The sequence below is a fragment of the Passer domesticus genome, chromosome 13 (assembly GCF_036417665.1).
Source record: "Passer domesticus isolate bPasDom1 chromosome 13, bPasDom1.hap1, whole genome shotgun sequence".
NCBI classification, from domain to species: Eukaryota; Metazoa; Chordata; class Aves; order Passeriformes; family Passeridae; genus Passer; species Passer domesticus.
Window position 1 is genome coordinate 10,974,333 of NC_087486.1, and position 17,340 is coordinate 10,991,672.

Genomic DNA, 17,340 nt, shown 5'->3' on the forward strand with positions numbered 1-17,340 from the left:
TGCACAAATGTGACCCAGGGCAGCATCTGAGGGCTCAAACAATGATATTTTTTTTAGCCCATCAGATCTCTCATGCTGCTGAAAAGCAAAATCCCAGTTTCACATGCTTTTGGGATTTTGATGTGGGTATTAAAATGGTGAGTGGTTTTGTGTCTGAAACCTCTGCTCTAGTGAATTGTAGCCTGTGTATTGGCCTAGTTGAAGATCTGTAAACCAGATCTTGGGATGAAACAAAAGATGGTACATATCTCTGCCCTGAGTATGGGCAGCCTGAATTTCTGTATTCACTAAGAGGAATGTGGTTATTAACAAGAAATATCTTTCAAATTTTCCTCTTCTCTAAGGTAGCTGATAAATACATGTGTATGCTTTTGTGGTAACCCTGGGGGCGAGTGCAGCAGAAAACACCAGAGCTGTCATGGAGAGTGTTTGATTCAGGTTTTCTGTGCTGGGAGTGTGCTCTCTCTGCTTGCAGACATACAGTATGTGGGAAAATGCTCCTAGCTGCTTCCAGACTCATAGATGGAGTGCATTTCTTTGTCTTCAGAAGTTGTGTGTGAAGGAGAACCTCCTGGAATGTATCCTAGAAAACTCCCCTGGCCTGACTGGGATGAAGACAACCAGTGGAGAGGGTGTGGTTTCCTGTGGGTGAGTCCCCACAAAATACCCATCTGAACTGGAAAATGTTGGAGGTGGTGGAGGTTTCCTCTTCTAGAACTAAATCCACAGGGTTAAATGTTGTCAACCTGTTCCGAGTCTGTGAAGAGGTTTGGAAAAAATCTGTCTGATGCCTGGCAAATAGGAGTCTACATGGAACAAAATAAGTCTTGTCACTTGCCAGATTTGCCAGAAAAGCCCATGGGAGGAGTGGGCATCAGAATTTTAAGCAACTTCTCTCTCTCAGAAACAATCTGCCTCATGTCAGTGGTGAGCAACGTTGGAATGGAGTTAGCAATCCATGCTGCTGCTTCTGCTGTGTTTGTGGATAAATAAAAGCATTAATTAACCAGACAGCTCATTCTACTCCTTTTTAATGAGCTGAACACACGCTCTGACCATCTTGGTGCAGATATGGAAATGTAGATTTGTTTATGCTGCTATCAAACATCAGCCACATTGTTTTGGATGCTACAGATGTTAGGCTGCAAGTCTAATGTCTTCTCCTTTAGGGTCTCACTTTTTATTTAGACTTTAAAACTGTATTCAAATGAGGTTTTGACCGAAACTGAATCACTATGTACTTGAAAGCTAAAGAGCTTATCAGGCATCTGATAATGTTTTCAGGATTTCCCCAGATGAGACCGCGTAGTGTACAGACAGGAAGCCGAAGTATCGAGCGCCTGACCAGAGCTTCCTCCTGCGCAAGAGTGGGGGTTTCTCTGCCTCCAGTCTTAACTCTGCATGCATGGTCTGAGCCTTGAAATCTACAGGATAAGCAGCACCCCAACCTCCCAGCTGAGCCCTCCCAGCGCGGAGAATGGAGCGCTTCAGTGTGCCCCTCTGCAAGGTCAGCAGAACAGGTCTCACCTCTCCTGAGCTCTGTTACCTTCCTGACTCCTTATCAGCCAGGGAATCAGCAAGGGACTTTCCAGAGCTATAAACATGTGAGCTGAGGAGATGGAATGAACCCACATGCAAATGAGTTCTGATTCCCTTCCCTTTATAAAGTTAAAATGTTTTTGAGAGAGATTCAGATCCTGCAGAGTGTGGGAGTCTGAGGAGGTTACCTTGGGCCGGCAGTGTCTCTGTCCCTGCTGTCTGTCTGTCTGTCTGCCTTTCCATTGTAGACAACAAAGTGGAGTGATGTAGAATAGAAAACGAGAAATGCAAACCTGTGCTGATTGAAGAGAAGGAAGGAAAATGGAAGAGAAAAAGCTGAAGAGTGGGAAAAAGATAAAATAAAATGAATTTTGGGGATTCCACTGTGAGTAAGAGCCGAAAAAAAAGTAAGCTGATTTATTATGTTTGTCTTCTGCCTGAGTGCCAGCACACTTTGTATACGTGAAAGGTAATTTGCACATTAAAGATTGAATCAAAATGTCAACTTCTTCCTCAATTCCTCCAGTTTTGAACCAGGATAGTTCTGTCAGCTTTGATGGGTTTACGTTCTGTAAATGCAACATAATGAATATCAAGTCTTTGAAGTAATTTTGAGTTATGTTTATGCTAAAGCAATGAAAAATTTCAAATGACTTTTAAATACTGTTGTGTCAGGGAATCGGCACATATTCTACTGCTTCTCTTCACCACACAGGAGTTTTTTCTCTTGTCCTTGTCCTCTTGTGACTTTATTCCAAATCCAATGGAATTCAGAAATAAGGGGTAGTGGTATCATTATGTGCATTAATATTTTCCTTGAATTATGATTTATATATATTTTTTTCTTTTAAATCTGTATCTTAACCCACTTAAATAACAACTATTTAAACAGAGAGAGGATGTGAGTTAATTGATGTATGTATTTATTTTCTTTTCGTCAAATGCTACTGATTTTGAGACTACAATGTTTGATTGTAACAGAAGAGTTTGACTGGTTGTCCCTGGTTTATTTCACATCAATTCTTTACTTTTTTGAAATGGTTTATTTTTATTTTTTGCATGTGCTTCTAACTTATCTAAGCATCCGAATTTGCTTTGCAGCATGGAAAAAGAGACGGAGAAATCTCCGCTCTTCTGTGGTGGAATTTCCAACAAATCCCCTGTTGGGTGGTGCAGGGAAGGGTTTCTGGAGTTTGCAGGATAAGGCAGCTCCCCTCCCTTCACTAGCGTGATTAGAGACAGGCAGTTACTCTTTCATTTTTCTGATTACTTTGCTTACTGAAAAATGCAGCTTTGACTGAACTGAAATTATTTACAAAGCTCACCTGAGTGCAGCAAATAGTCTTGAGTAAATAATCAAAAAGTAAATTTATTTTAACATTTTGAGAAATATACTTTCATTTTTTTCTTTAAAAAAAAACTGTTTGCATTTTCTTAATTTCTCACATGCAAAAATAATAATGGCAAAAAAGTAGCATTTTTTGTTTTAGGCAAAAATATATTACATTACATGTTTCAAATGTATGTATTTTATTTTTAGAAAATAATTTTAAAAAATTATTTCAGATTTAGCCAAATGACTTTTTTCTGATGATTTATTCCTTTTGGCTAGTGGATTAAAAAATACTAATTGCCATAGCTTTGGTTGCATTTCATCTTCATCTGGGAGAGTGTTAAAATGAATGTTTTTCTGTGGGAAATGGTGATGAAAATGTGAATTATTTTGATGATAAAATTTTCTGGTCATTTTAAAATACCTTTTTGTCAGTCAAAATGGACACATTATCCATCTTTTCCCAAAAGAGAGGATGAACACCAGTTTTCATGATTGAAATAGGTTTTGTTTATCATTGTTGAATCTATTCCCTAATTTCATGAGCAAATCCAGCTGCTCTCTCTTCTGCAGCTTTTCAGATACCTGGGCTCCATCTAAATGTGCTTTGGGACAGGGCTTCACAGTTCTTTAAACAGTTGTTGGGTGAGCAGGGCCTGGAGTTCCTGGGGAGAGGGAGTTTGAGGATTGCCAGCCTAGCAGGACCCAGGGTTCCGGGGGGGGACTCTTGTAAGACAGAGGTTTCAAATATATCAGTGACTGCCTGGGATGGTCTTGGGGGATTCATCAAGGAGAAGCCTGAAAAAATTGATTTAAACTTATATTTAAACCTTTAATATACACTGAGTATCAAGTCCTTGTTGGCAACTCTTGCGATCTTAAGTTATTAATGGAATTATTAGCTGTAGGCAGCCTGCTTGCCTAAATATTCTGGATGTGATCATGTTGAATCTAAATAATACCTAAATTATTTTATTTAAAATGAGATCGGATAAGTTCAAGGAGAGCAGGATTTAAAATTTTGAATAGGAGGTGAGTGTATCCCAGAGGAAAACCCCAGGTGCCCACAGGGTAGGGGAGCATTCCTCAGCCTTTGCTAATGGATGCAAACAAAACAAAAATCTTGGACCATTTCACGTGCCCCAAAAGGAGCCATCTGCACCTGCAGGCAGTCCCTGGAAGCTTCCAGAAACTGACTCCCAGTTTTTCGTGTTCTAAACACAATGGGTGATGGCCTGGCATGGCCGGGGTCTGGCAGCAGAGCTCCCAGCCCCTGGGCTGAGCCATGCCAGGGCACGGAGCAGGGCTGAGGTGCCTGAACGAGGGCACAGCTCTTTGCTCGCAGACTGGCAGGGGCCTCCACACTGCTCCAGCTGTGCCATTATTCTGATATTACACTCCTTTATTTCAGTGCTTTAGTATTGAAACAAACTACGCGTGTATTGAAAGGTTGTTTGCTGTTTGTGGAATACTTTATTTTCAATAACAGTATAGTTACAATATAAATACAGTAAAAGTATAGTTACAATATAAATACAGCAACTTATTGTATTTTAAGTGTTTATATAAAAAACCTGTTTGAAGAAATCTCTGGCTTCTAATGGATTACTAGCTTTACAATGTTTTATTACACTGTGCTTCTCCAAGTAAATTCTTTGCCAGGTGATGATGACATTCCTTTTTTTAAATGAGAGGGTTACAAAAATGTGATTAATTGATGTTTGCCTGTTTGTTTTTTAACTGCTTACTCAGAGTGTAACCATTTTCTATTAGTAATATAGTGTAGTAGTTATTTAGTGACAAATACTGTAAGTACCTGTGTGCTTTAAACAGAAGAAACAGTGTCAGTACTCTTGAGTTATTAAAAAGGTGTAAATTGGGAAGGAATAAGAAGTGGTCATCCACTCTCTCCTGTTTGTTGTTTTTTATATCCTCCTGTTTTGGGTGTTTAGATTATTTTTGAAACATACTGATTGACCAGTCATTTTGAGCTTGCTCTGTTCCACTCCATTTGTCAGGAATTAGTTCAGCTGAGCAGTTCCCACCCTGCTGGACACAGCACATCTGTCACCTCCAGCACATCTGTCACCTCCAGCACCTGCCCTGGGCACGGTTATCAGATATCCCGACCAAGGAAAAAAGTGTCACTGGGTTTGGGACACTCTGTATTCGAAGAGTTTGGAAAGAGTTTTGCTTTGTCCTCAGTCAGCTGGTGTGAAACTTCTTGTTTGCTTGCAGTACAATTTTATTGCTGAAATTAGAAAGAATAGAGAGAAGTTGAGCAAGGGCGTTTGACATGTCAGTTGCCCTTGTTAGCACACTGGAAGTTGGCTTTCCAGTTCCTTACATCTGGCACTGTTAGTCCAGCTGTTGCTGCAGTGTGCGGAGTACGTGCTTCAGACTGCTACATTCTTTTCACTAAAGTTTCATCCTGCCGTCTGAATGCATATATAAAAAAGCCAGAACATGGAGCCCACAAAAGTTTCTATTTTTCTATACATAAAGCTTGCTGAAATTATCTCCAGGGCTGTGACTTATTAAGGCTGAGTATAAATGAAACTATACTGTACTGTAACTACACTATAAGTAAATGGTATAGTGATTACTAAAAATAATACTTAGTATTAGAAATCTTTATTATTGCTGTTAGCCAGAACATTTTAAAAATAGGAAATAACTTTTCATTATGCACTTTTGATACTAGTGTTTTTACTAGCTGTAATGTATATAGATGGCTGATAGTGTAAATATTGTTTTTTCTTAGTGATTTATGCCCAGTGTGTGTGTATTTTGTAATGTATTCTTTCTCCAATTTAGTGAAACAATGCAGAAAAAAAATCAGTTTGTTCTAGGTCAAAAAATAACATTCATTTCATTTAAAAAATGAAAAGGAATATGCAATCATTTTTATCTTCCATGAAGGAAAATGGTTTGTTGCACAAAGTACTGTGTTGGAAAATGTGATTAAAATGGGAACAAGAGAATTGAACCTCAAGATAAGCAGAATGAGATAATTCTACAGCAGAAGAAATTGAATGTTTGTTATTTGTGAAATAGACATTTGCAATAGAAATGTAACTATCTCTTAAAATTAAAAATGCAGCCAGAAAATAACTGGAAGTTCCAGAAAGCATTTTGGGAACAAATGCACTTGTTTCTGGACAACCCAAAATATGTGTTTGGGCTAATCTGATTCATCATGAAATGGGAAATTTTTTTTTTGCATGTAAGAATTAACCAGTTCAGATTATTAATTTTTTTTCTCTGTGGTGTGGGAATAATGAAAGTGTCGGTGTAGTTGCAGGGCCAAAGGTGTTATGGACCTGTTCCATTTTTCATCCTAAGGGTTCAGGGAAAGGATATGTACAGTTCCTCATCTGGCATTGCCTGTGGTCTTCACTGATACGGGGAGAACCTGGGAGCAGGGTGTGCTTGACACTCGTGTCTGTGTCTGATGGGAGCTGCTTGATGCTGGCAGAGCTCAAGAGCAAAGCTTAGGTGAGGCTTTTCTTTAAGCCTGAGCTGAAACTTTGGCCTTGGGTTTTTCATGGGTGAGCATGATCTTTACAGAGCACAGAAGGATCTCCTGTGTGTGAGCACTCTGTGAACTTGCACATGAGCTGTACTGAGAGGAATTTACAATATTTAAAGTTAGGACATGGGCAGTGTTTGCCTTGTACCTAAGCACCAGAGTAAAGACTTTCTTGTGGATCCCTAATCTGTGGCAGAGCTGCTCTGCTGAGAAAGGGAATGATGGAAGGAGACCTGCTCAGTGCAGGAAGGGTGGGATGGTTTTTGGTGTGAGGTAACCCTTGTTTTTGGTGTGAGGTAACCCTTGTTTTTGGTGTGAGGTAGCCCTAGGTGAGAGCCCCCCACAGCCCAGGCAGATCCTACAGGAGCTGGAATTGCTGTGGAGAGCAGATGAGGCTGCTTGTCCTGGGCTGAGTGGGAAAAAGGGGAAATCAAAGAAATGGGTAATTTTTAAATGGAGAGGACCAAACGTATGGGTTTTGGAGGTTGAACTCTGGGTTCATGACACCAAGCAGAGGTTTTCACAGCGTGAGGCTGGTCTGGAGCTGCTGCAGGGGATGCTCGAGGTCTGCCCAGTGAGCAGAACTCCCCTGCAGGACACTCTGACTCTGCAGAGCACAGCCCATGGTCTGCACTGAAATTTCACAGCCAGCACAGCTGAACCTGAGAGCTTCTGCTGGTCTCAAGTGCTTGCCTGCCTCTGGTGCCACTGTGCTCCTTTCTGGCTGTGAGTTTTCCTATTTTTTAAAAAAATGTCAAAATTTCTAGAATAACTTAGTCTTCCATTTCACCCTCTTGTTTCAAGTACCCAGCTGTCAGTGGAGCTGTGAGACATGTATTTTTCTTCTAGCTGTGGGGAAAATGTATTTAATGAAATAAAGGTGAAAAAGATGCTTTATGCTCCTAATGATGTGGGACCATATTCATATTTTATTTCAAGTTTCCTATCTGTGATAATTAATTACCACCCATGATGAGCTCATTTGGGTAGTGTCTGGATTTCATGTGAAGCTGCAGTAGATAATTGACTGCTTAAAAATCATTAAAATCTCATTCTTTGGTTATATGTTTGGACAAATGTAGATGTTTTACTAAAAAGAAAGGTTGTAATGGCAGCATAGAGAATAAGAGTAAGGAATGGTAAGGAAAATGCAGAGAATTTACACATTGCAGTAACTTGATGGCTTTAGGATCTTTGTGTTCTTTTCCTGTTAAAACATATTTAATTAAGAAGAAAGCTTATGGAAGAATAGTCGTCAGGCAGTTAACATTATTCAATCACTCTAAAAAGGTTTGCCTTTTGGTGTAGCAGTAAAACTTTATAGGATGATTGTCTATTAAGTATCTGTCCTGTAGGAATTGTTAAATCTGGTGTAATAAGATCTCCAAGCTGTGAGGTACTAAGGGACCTTGCTGGAATAGAACAAAATAGTGTTTTTCCAAGAAGTAGATTTATGGCCCATTGAAAGACTTGCCTCCTCACTGCTCTTGCAAAGGCAGAACAATATAATTTTATGGGCTGTCTTCTTGTTTGCAAATGCATTAATTTAATCCATGAGTAAGTGGGTTCTCAGAGGGAGGGAGTTATTCCTGGAAGGACAGTGAAAGGATAGAGAATGTCACATATGAAGTTCATGAGGGGTCAAAGTGGCTGAAAGTGGCATCATGTTTTTAAAGATGAGAGATTACCAATGCACTGCAATGATATTAAACTCTGCAGGCAAACTGAAACAGAGAATGTGACCTTTTGTCCTACTTAGTTAAAAAAAACCTGTAAAGCCAACTTACCTGGAAAATGGCTGTGGAATTATGAGGATGTGCCCTTCCATGCCTTTCCTTAGGAATTTCACTAAACCATCAGGTGTGCTGCTGGAGAGCTGGGCTGCTCTGTCCTCCCGTGTGGGATAGATCCATCCCTGAGTTCTGGGAGGGAGGGGAGCAATCTTAGAGCACGTTCACCTGTCTCCCTGCGTTGGGGCTGTCTCTGCAAGCCCCTGTCCCTGGGGAGAGGCAGCTCTGCCAGACCTCACCCGGGCAGGGACAGGGGAGTTCAGGGTGCTGAGAGCAGGCTGGGGGAGCACCCAGTGCTCTGGCCTGGGCAGCTTAGAGCTACTGCAGCTCTTTAGCTGGGTCTCATGGAGGGGCATTTCATGTTTTCCCTTTCTCTGTGTGCCTGATTGTGCCACGGTGAGTGCCAAAGCTGTCTGTACCCAGTGGGTGCTGAGCACACTGGTGCCTCTATGGAAATGCCATGCACTTTCCTTAGGATGGGGAGACTGGCCTAAGGGATAGACACTTCCACCCTTTCTTCTTCCTGACCTTTTCTCTGCTATGAGATAGGATGTTTTATTGATGATCATGAGATGTTTTCCTGCTTGGCATTGGAAGAGGGATTGCCACAGAAGGGCCACGCTGCTTGTGAAGGTCTTGCTTAATTAACTCAGCAGTGATCTTAGCAAGCAGTATTCCAGTGACAAATTAGAAATATCAGACAAGCAAAATTTATTGCTACAGTACCTTATTTTAAAGTTGCAGATGAAGTTTTGTCCTATTGGAGTGCCTTAGCAAGATGTTACTTTTGTTAATTTGATTTTTCTTTCCTGTCTCACAGAGTCAAGTGACAGATGGGTAGGACTGAGCTGGGCTGTGGGTACCACACAGCAGTTACTTAGCAAATATGTTTGTTCAGAGGTTTCCCTCCCAGCAAGAGAAACAGTTAAAGAAGTATATTTTTAATTTCTGTTGTTTGGTTGACTGGTTCAGCAGCCTGAGAAGACAATTAAAGCTGTAAAGAAATGAGCACACTGCTGCCTTTCCTGCCAACACTTCTGGGGCTGCATGTGAGGCTGATGTGCTGGGAAAGTGGCATGGGGTGCTAGCAAGGATTGTTCACTGAAAAAAATACTTATAAATTAATAAAATCAATCCTAAACCAAAATAATTACATTAGAACCATTCTGTTCAGTAAATTTCCTTAAATTAAGTTCTGTTCAGTAAATTTCCTTAAATTAAAAGTTTTTAAAGCTAAAAGATTTAATCTGAAATCCCCATCCAGATATTTTATTTCAGACCAAATATTCTTTTCACTGAAACCAAAGAGATTTTTTTCTGAGACTTCATCTCACTGGACCAGAAAGAAGTATCTTTAAAATGTTCCAAATAAATCTGAAAATTTTTTATAACTTACCAAGCACTGTTTATATATAGTCCTATATGCATCTAACATCGATTTTTCCTCAAAATTTCCCTGTTTGGGGTATGCAGTTTAATGAAACTTGTGACTGCTCTTAGGTTTGTCAGATGTGATGAGGTGTTTCCCTGGGGGAGATGTCACTTTGACCTTCAGCATGTTTGAGCAGTGTTTTTCTGTGCTCCAGAATGCCTTTGGGTGGGATTGTCACTCTGAGATGATGTTGACAATTTGACAAAGTTGTGTCAGTACACAATCATGCAGCTGTTATGCTGAAGGCTCCCACTTGCCTTTTTGCCACACAGACTCTGATGACTCTGCAGGGCTGCCCCAGTGCCAAATTTCATTCTTTAGAGCTTCTGGTTGGATTATTTTGTTAAAAAGATTGCTGAGTGACTCTGGAAGGTTTTACTTCTGTGTCTGTGTTGTTGTATTAAAAAAAAAAAAAAAGGAAATTTATAACTCACCTCTTTGAAATTCCCAAAGGCTTCCAGAAAAGTGCAAAATGTTTTAGTGTTATATTCCTTGGCTGTATGTTTTTTTTTTTATTTAATTTTTTAAAATTTGTTTTGTTTTGTTACCAGGAATTCTGCAACACGTTAGGGCACATTGTGCCTATGTGTGTGGCCACTTCTGGTGTCAAAGGAATATATAAAATAGCTCATTTTTCAAAATCTATGTCCTGGAGCCATTATTCTGCTTCTGACCTACAGTCTGGGAATGGCTGATTTGGCTGCAGTGAAGTTTTCACTCTTATTTTACAGCTCCTGGAAGAAGGCCAGGCACTGGAGAGAGCCAGCAGGAGTATGAGCTACTGCCGTGTGTTGGGACAGCCTGAAAATGAATGTCATTTATTCTCAGCTTTGAGAACTGAATTCCATGGGTTGTAATTGAATCTGCTGTCAGACCCATGGGGCTCAGTTCTTCAGCTTGGATATTTCTGTCTTCACATACACAGGAGATCAAAGAAGCACTTGATCATTCTCTACCTCTTCTGGTGATAGCAGCAAGCAGGAGAGGAAGCACGAGTGATGTGAATCATTTCAGCAGGGAGGGGTCACTGCAAAGGCTCTCTCAGGATAAATAGCTGTGCAGTGATTGAATCTCTGTGATCTCACAGGCTCTGTGCTGCTACCCACTGTTTGATTAGCTTGATTCTTTCCTCTCATTGTTATCAAGGCTACATCTGAATCCCTGAGATGGTGTAGATTGGATGATGTCCCCAAACCCTGCTGAGTGGAACATTCTCCTGTGGTGAGCTCCTTTAGACTGTGGAAACCGGGACCTCCCTTGGGCTGAGCACTAAATTTGCCAACTGATAATCCACTACCCTGCTTTCTTGGTACCACTACTGTGCAGTTATTGCCTCATTTGCTTTGTCCTGTGCCAAATACCCATTTTTGACAGAAGCTGTGACCATAAAGTTTATTCATTTGCCCCAGCCAACCAGCCCACTTATATAAACAGAGATTTCCTTTCCTGAGGTTAGTGATGTGCTCCCAAAGTGTTTGGTTTAGGGAGTTTCCAGTGTAATTAGTGATGGCAATGTAAGTGCTGTTTGAAGGCGTGGTAGCACAAACTTCCCTCTGTAGGGGAATTCATTCAAGTCACAGGTTGATGTTTTTTCTTGCAGGACCTCTGTTAAAAGTTTTCATTTTTCATTCCAGGGATCAGGAAAAGTAATTGTCGTCTTTAAGCATGTGAAGAGTTACAATTAGCAACAAGCTTCCCACCTCTTTCCTGCAATAATAACACCTAAATTACATTTTTCCAACTCAGTAAAGTGGATCATAACTGATCTTATCCCTGTGTTACAAAGCTCTTAAAATCATAGAAATGCTAAAATCCTGCAGGTGCAGGAAGAGCATGTTTAGCTAAGTAGCTTAAAATTGCTGTGTGCCTTTCATTCTGAATATGTATTTGCACACAAAAAAATCAGATATTAATCACTGTTGCCTGTGGATACAGATGTACCTTCATACTGATGTATTTTTCATATAAATTTTTATCCTAGGGGTTGAAGAGTTTCAATTGCAGCTGTCTGAGATGTATTGTTCTCACCAGTTTAGAAATTACAGTTCTTGAAAGAGCTCACTGGTTCCACCAGCTCCTGCTGTGTGAATATCCATTAAACAGGATGGAGAAACTGAGCAAAGGACAATACTGAGATTTTTACTTTTTATTTTCCTCTATCATCCCTGCCAGGAAGAGGAAATGAAATTTGAGGTCAGAGTTGGCAAAATCTTCAAAAGAAGAGAGATCAATGGAACAATTTACAGTATGCCTGATGCAGGCAGTGTGGTGGATATTAGGTGCTGCAGAGCTTCATCCTCTTCCTTCACTGTGCAGCCCAGCCTGGGGGCAGTGATGCAGCACAGAAGGTGATGTGTGCATGGCAACAAGGCCATGGATGAAATCAAGCACTACAGAAGTCTTTGGAGTCCCACCTATGTGACAAAAGTGGTGTAAGTAATGCTCTTCTTTTCTCAAAAGCCTGCAGTAAGTCATGAACTAATAACAGCACTGTTTGTTGTCTCAAACTAAGTGTAAGTAGTTAAAATGCAGAGGGGTGAAGGAGTCATGCAGGCAGGGAGCACATACAGGGCTGCTGTTACTCTGGTGGTGGCTGGTGCTTGTGATCTACTCCCTGGAGGGGCCAGGGGGTACCCTGGGTGGGCCAGAGGGGTGTGTGCACCCCCAGAGTGAGGTTCTTCACCCCCTACAAACTCACAGTCACCTTGCCTTTGGCAAACTGGAAATGGGATATCACTATGAAAAATTTGGTGGCCACATCTGTGTGGTGCTGAACCTTCCCAAGTGCATGGAGCTGGCTGTGTCCAGGGGAGAGTCAGGAAAGCTCTGTCCAGCTTTGGGCTCCAGCTCTCCGTGAATGATGGCCTTTCATATAGGAAAACTGCCTCATAGCCTGTGTGTAATGAAAAATTGGATGGTATTTGTGTCCTGAACAAGTATATGTTCTGATCAGAGCATTTATGAGGAAAATGGTGAAGGAAAAAGCTGTTCCCAGGGTTCATTATTCTCAAACCTTTTTCCTCTCACAGCTGCCTGGATGTTTCTGTGCTCTCCAGTTGCTGCTCGCTGAGAGAACAGAATGGAATGAATAGGTACAGAATATTTTGAAAGCAGATGCAAGCCTGCCTTTCAGCCCTGCAGTGACCATTCAGTGAGCTCTTCCTCGGGCCAGGCTACTGTGGTTGCCTTGGAGGCTTGCTTGCCCTTCATGACAAAGCATCTTCTTTTGGGATATTCTTGATATATTTAAACCAGAGAAGCTTTCAAGTCCCAGGCTGTCCTGCTGACATTGCTGTGCCTTTCCGGCACAACTGAAAGTATTTTTAGTGTGCAGTTTCAAAGCAGTGTAACTTCTGTCTGTCTCATTCTGCTGCCTCACAGTATTCCTGTGTATTCTGCCTCACTCTAAAGGGGCAGCCTCAGGATGGCCCAGCCTGCACCTCACCCCCCCAGCCTGCACAGGAAGGAATGCAGGGTCACAGAGCTGAAGGTAAAATGACTCAGTGGCTCCTGGCCTGGGGATCTGTCAGATGTACAACACATCAGGGTACATTAATGGATCTAAATCCTTACTGAATCTACCAGCTCCATGCACAACCACCAGAAGTTGAAGCATCACAACTCTGGTGACTGCATCTCTTCTGGAGAATTTATCTGTTGATCCAAATGTTTAATCCCAGAGTGAAATTCTGATTTTTCACTTTATTTTTCAGTACAGAAGCATTCAGATGACTTCACCTGAATTTTTTAGTGCTGATATAGATTAAAACCTACTTTTTGGCACAAGTAAAGCTTTTCCTAAAATATATATACTCTATGTCTCTTTTAAACTGACCTATGGCACATTTTGGTGCTTATTCACAGATCTTACTCTTTATTTTGTTCTGAATAAATCAATGGGCTGAATCCCCCTGGTACAGCTCTGGCAGATCAGCAGGGCACCTACATTTTGCAGAAGAGCAAACTGAGAGACCCAACACTTTAAATGGAGAAGCCCTGAATTCTCTTGCATGCTTTTTGCTTTTGACTTGTGGTTTTCTGCTTACTATTCACAACAAACAAATGAGGACAAACACCTACATACTTCTTCTTCTTCTTGTAGGAGCGTGCCCCAGTGCCACCACACTGCTTGTGTGGTTTGCTGCCTTCCCCTCCCTTGACTGATATTCTGTCCCCACTTCTGGGTTCTTGATCCATCCCTGCTTCTCTCAGGGCATATCTCTTGAAGATTTTTTTTTGCTTTTCTGCCCTATATATTGTGTATTATCTCTCTCCCTCTTTTTTAAAATTTTATTTCCTTTCTTTTAGCTCATCCCCCAAGATTTTCTTCTTGATTCAAGATAATGCTTGAATCTGGTGAAAAAAGCAAACCTCCTGTGCTGTAGGGTCTGATGAACTGCTTCAAAAGCAAAATGGGAGCAAACAGCAGAGCAGCACAGAGAGAGGAGCTGCAGCAGTCCCTGGTCTGTAGGTGTTGCTGTGTTTCCCTTTGCAGGTGAGGGAGAGGTGCCTTGTGGCACTGACCACTGCTCCCTTCCCTTCTGCTGCCTCCCAGCCATCATCCTCTCCTTCAGCCTCTGCATTTCTGCCCTGCCTGGTGGATGCTGAGGAGAGGCTCGGTGCAGGCTGCAGGGAGGGCTCTCAGGAGATATTTCAGACTCTCCAAACAGGGGCTGTGCATTGCTCACTGCTCTGGAGATGGCTCTGCCCTGCTCTTTGGCTCTCCAGGACAGGTAGCTTTTGCAGACTGTGGCTCAACTTTTTGGCTAACATCTCTTTTTCCTTCCAGGAAAATGCCGAGTTTGTGCTGGGTTCAGCAATCCTGGTGTCTGCACAGCTGAGAGAAATCACTTCACTGTGAGAGTGAGTGTGCCTCTGCAGCTTTGACAAGCCTCTCACCTGCCCTGGGGAAGGAGCAGCAGGGCTGGAAAGCTGTGAAGTCACAATATGCTGACTAAGGTCAGTAGCTTGCAATGACTCACAATCTGTTTTTCTGGCAGCCTAACCATACAGCAGGTTGTGCTTTTTAAAATCATCTGTTTCTTTAAAAAAGCCCTACATCAGAAAAGTTAATGCCTAAAGATATACAGGAAGGTGTGACCCTTTCACAGGATACATGCACAGTACAGAGTTCTTTGTTCATTGGCATCCCTCCCTCACTCTGCTGTGCTAGCCTATTTTCACCCTGGCAAAGAGAAATTTTTATAATTTACATTATAAAAAATATATAACCTACATTACTAGGTTGTCTTTCTTGTACCATTATTTTTTTCCATTTTCTGAGCACTTACTGCCAACCTGGAGAGGGATGTTGGGCAAAGCCAGCTGAACAATCTTGTGCCAGATTCTCACTGAGTGCCTGAGATGTTTCTGCCTGCCATGAAGTATCTAATTCCTAAATGAGGGACTTTTCCATCTTTTCTGAAAAATTTCTGTTCTGTGCTAAAGATAGTACTTAAACTGCCTCAGTACCCATGAATCATGGAATCATAGAATGGTTTGGTTTGGAAGGAATCTGAAAAATCATCCATTTCCAACCTGCCATGGGCAGGGCCACCCACTAGACCAGGATGCTCTAAGCCCCATCCAACCTGGCCTTGAACACTTCCTTGAGTACTTGGAATTAGTAAAAAAATTGTAATTTGTTAGGAGAATCTGCCATGATAGCTTTTTTAACTTTCCTTTTTCTAAATTTTATTTAAAGTTTTTTCTAACTTTGTTCCTCTTTGTTTTTCTTTGTCTTTTACCCCAGAATAATTTTGGATCAAACAAGCATCATTGGGAAAGGAAGTTTCATTTCAAGATGTGGAAGGAATTTTAAATCACATTTGAAATAAAATTACCTTGTCCAGAAGATTTGTCTGTATGGATTAATGTCTGTTGCTTGCCTGTAAACTCCTGTGCTGTGCAGGTGGTGGCAGAGCAGAGCAACAGGAGCCTTGCAGCATCCCCACCCTGGCAGGAGGAAGCACTTCCACTGTGCTGTGGAGCTCCCTCTCAGAAACAGGTCCGAGATAAATGCAGCAATGTGCATAAAACCAGCAATCACTGAGATGGTTTCTTCAGATTCATAACAGTGTTATTAATAATAATCATTAATTTGTTGTTAAGAAAAACACCTGAGCCCAGCCAAGCATTTCCACCTTCCATAGATGGCAATTCAATTACTGTTTTGGTGGAGTCAAATCTCTTGATAATCCACTGAGAAATTTATTCTTTATTTATTTTTGTTTTATGGACTGGGACACAGGGACATACTTGCCTGAGGGCACAAAATGATTTTATTTGAAGTTTTTTGTAGGACTTTTGCCATAGTTAACACTACAGGTGGAAAGGAGGCTCTCAGTCTTGCCCTTAGATTAGGCCTCTCCTGAACAGGTGCCCACAGTGCAGAAATGTCTATTTCCTGCTCTCACTATTGCACAGAATATTTCTCTGCCTGTTCAAGCCAAGGAGAGATCCTACAGAAGAAGAAGCAGCCTCCTGAACCCAGCAAGCACTGAACATCACTGGAGGGAGGACCACCTAAATCACAGCCTCTCCTCAAAAGCCTCCTGCCAGTGTTTTACAGCTTCACTTGTTTTTCACATTTCCTCCTTTCTGTGTTTTCCTGTACAAGCTCAGGCAAGGAAGAGCTTTTCCTGGGTACAGAAACCTGTGGCTCTTGGGGCATTTTTAAGCCCACTTCTGCCAGTCAAGCAGTTCACTCAGAAAGCCTTTCAGAGCAAGCTGAGGCTGCAGGACATCCCTTGGTGCCTGGGGACTTGTACCAGGCTGGGGCTTAGCAGTGGAAATTTTTGTGTCTTCCAGCATGAAAACAAAGCTCTTCTCTTGACTGAGATCTCTGGCACTGCTGACAGCATTTCCTGGGGTCCTGACAAATAACAGAGTGGTATTTTCTCTAAAAACCAGAACCCATATTAAAAGTTTCTAATCTGTGTTTATGAAAATCTTGGACTCATTTGATTAGGAGCTTGAATTTGGAAGGTCAGACTTCTTCCAGCTTCCCCACTTCATCTTCATTTCTGTAGGATACTGCAGCTGCTCTGACGAAAAACAGTTATTTAAAAATTTGCTTGTAGCTATGGCAACCTCCATGCACTGTATTTCAATGGAAAACCGAAAACAGCATCAGAAGTTTCTTAATAGGATATTTATGAAGATTTTAGTCTTTGTACATTTTACAATTGAAATATTCTATTTTTAAAGGGGGGGTTTATCAAAATATCATTAATTTTGGAAAATGCATTTTTGTTGTAAGGGCTGCTGCTTAGGTTTTTTTGTTTTGTTTTGTTTTGTTTTTGTTTACGATTCCTCTTGTTGCTTTAACTCTTCAGAGCCTAAGACCTGGAGTGCTTTCCAAGTGCCAGCCCCTCCCTTCTGTCTGTGCCTGCCTCCCACTCTGTCTTGCAGATCCTGGTTTTTTACTGGAGGCAGGGAACCAGTAGTGTTGGCATCAGGCTGGAGCAGTGCTGGGGGTGTCAGACTTTGGCATCCTGCAGCAAATAACTCGGGGTTCATTTAGCCCTTTGCCCATTAATTGCCTGTTGTTTGTCTGCTCTGAGAGAAGCAAATAGATGTGCTTGTAGTTGGGTTATTTGGTATCTCCACCATATTTCAATGTTCTTTCTCAAAGGCACAAACTGTCACAGGGTACTCAGTTTGCCTAGGCACAGCCCCAGCAGTATTTATCCTCCCACACAACTCACCTTGG

At 41.6% G+C, this 17,340-nt stretch overlaps 1 long non-coding RNA gene across 1 annotated transcript; it reads left to right on the forward strand.

Moving 5' to 3' along the window:
- The first annotated feature begins 10,181 nt into the window (after positions 1–10,181).
- LOC135280144 (uncharacterized) lies at positions 10,182–15,479 on the forward strand. Its single transcript, XR_010347197.1, has 3 exons — positions 10,182–12,058; positions 14,416–14,585; positions 15,379–15,479. It is a non-coding gene; the product is annotated as an uncharacterized LOC135280144 (long non-coding RNA).
- Positions 15,480–17,340: the final 1,861 nt, after the last annotated feature.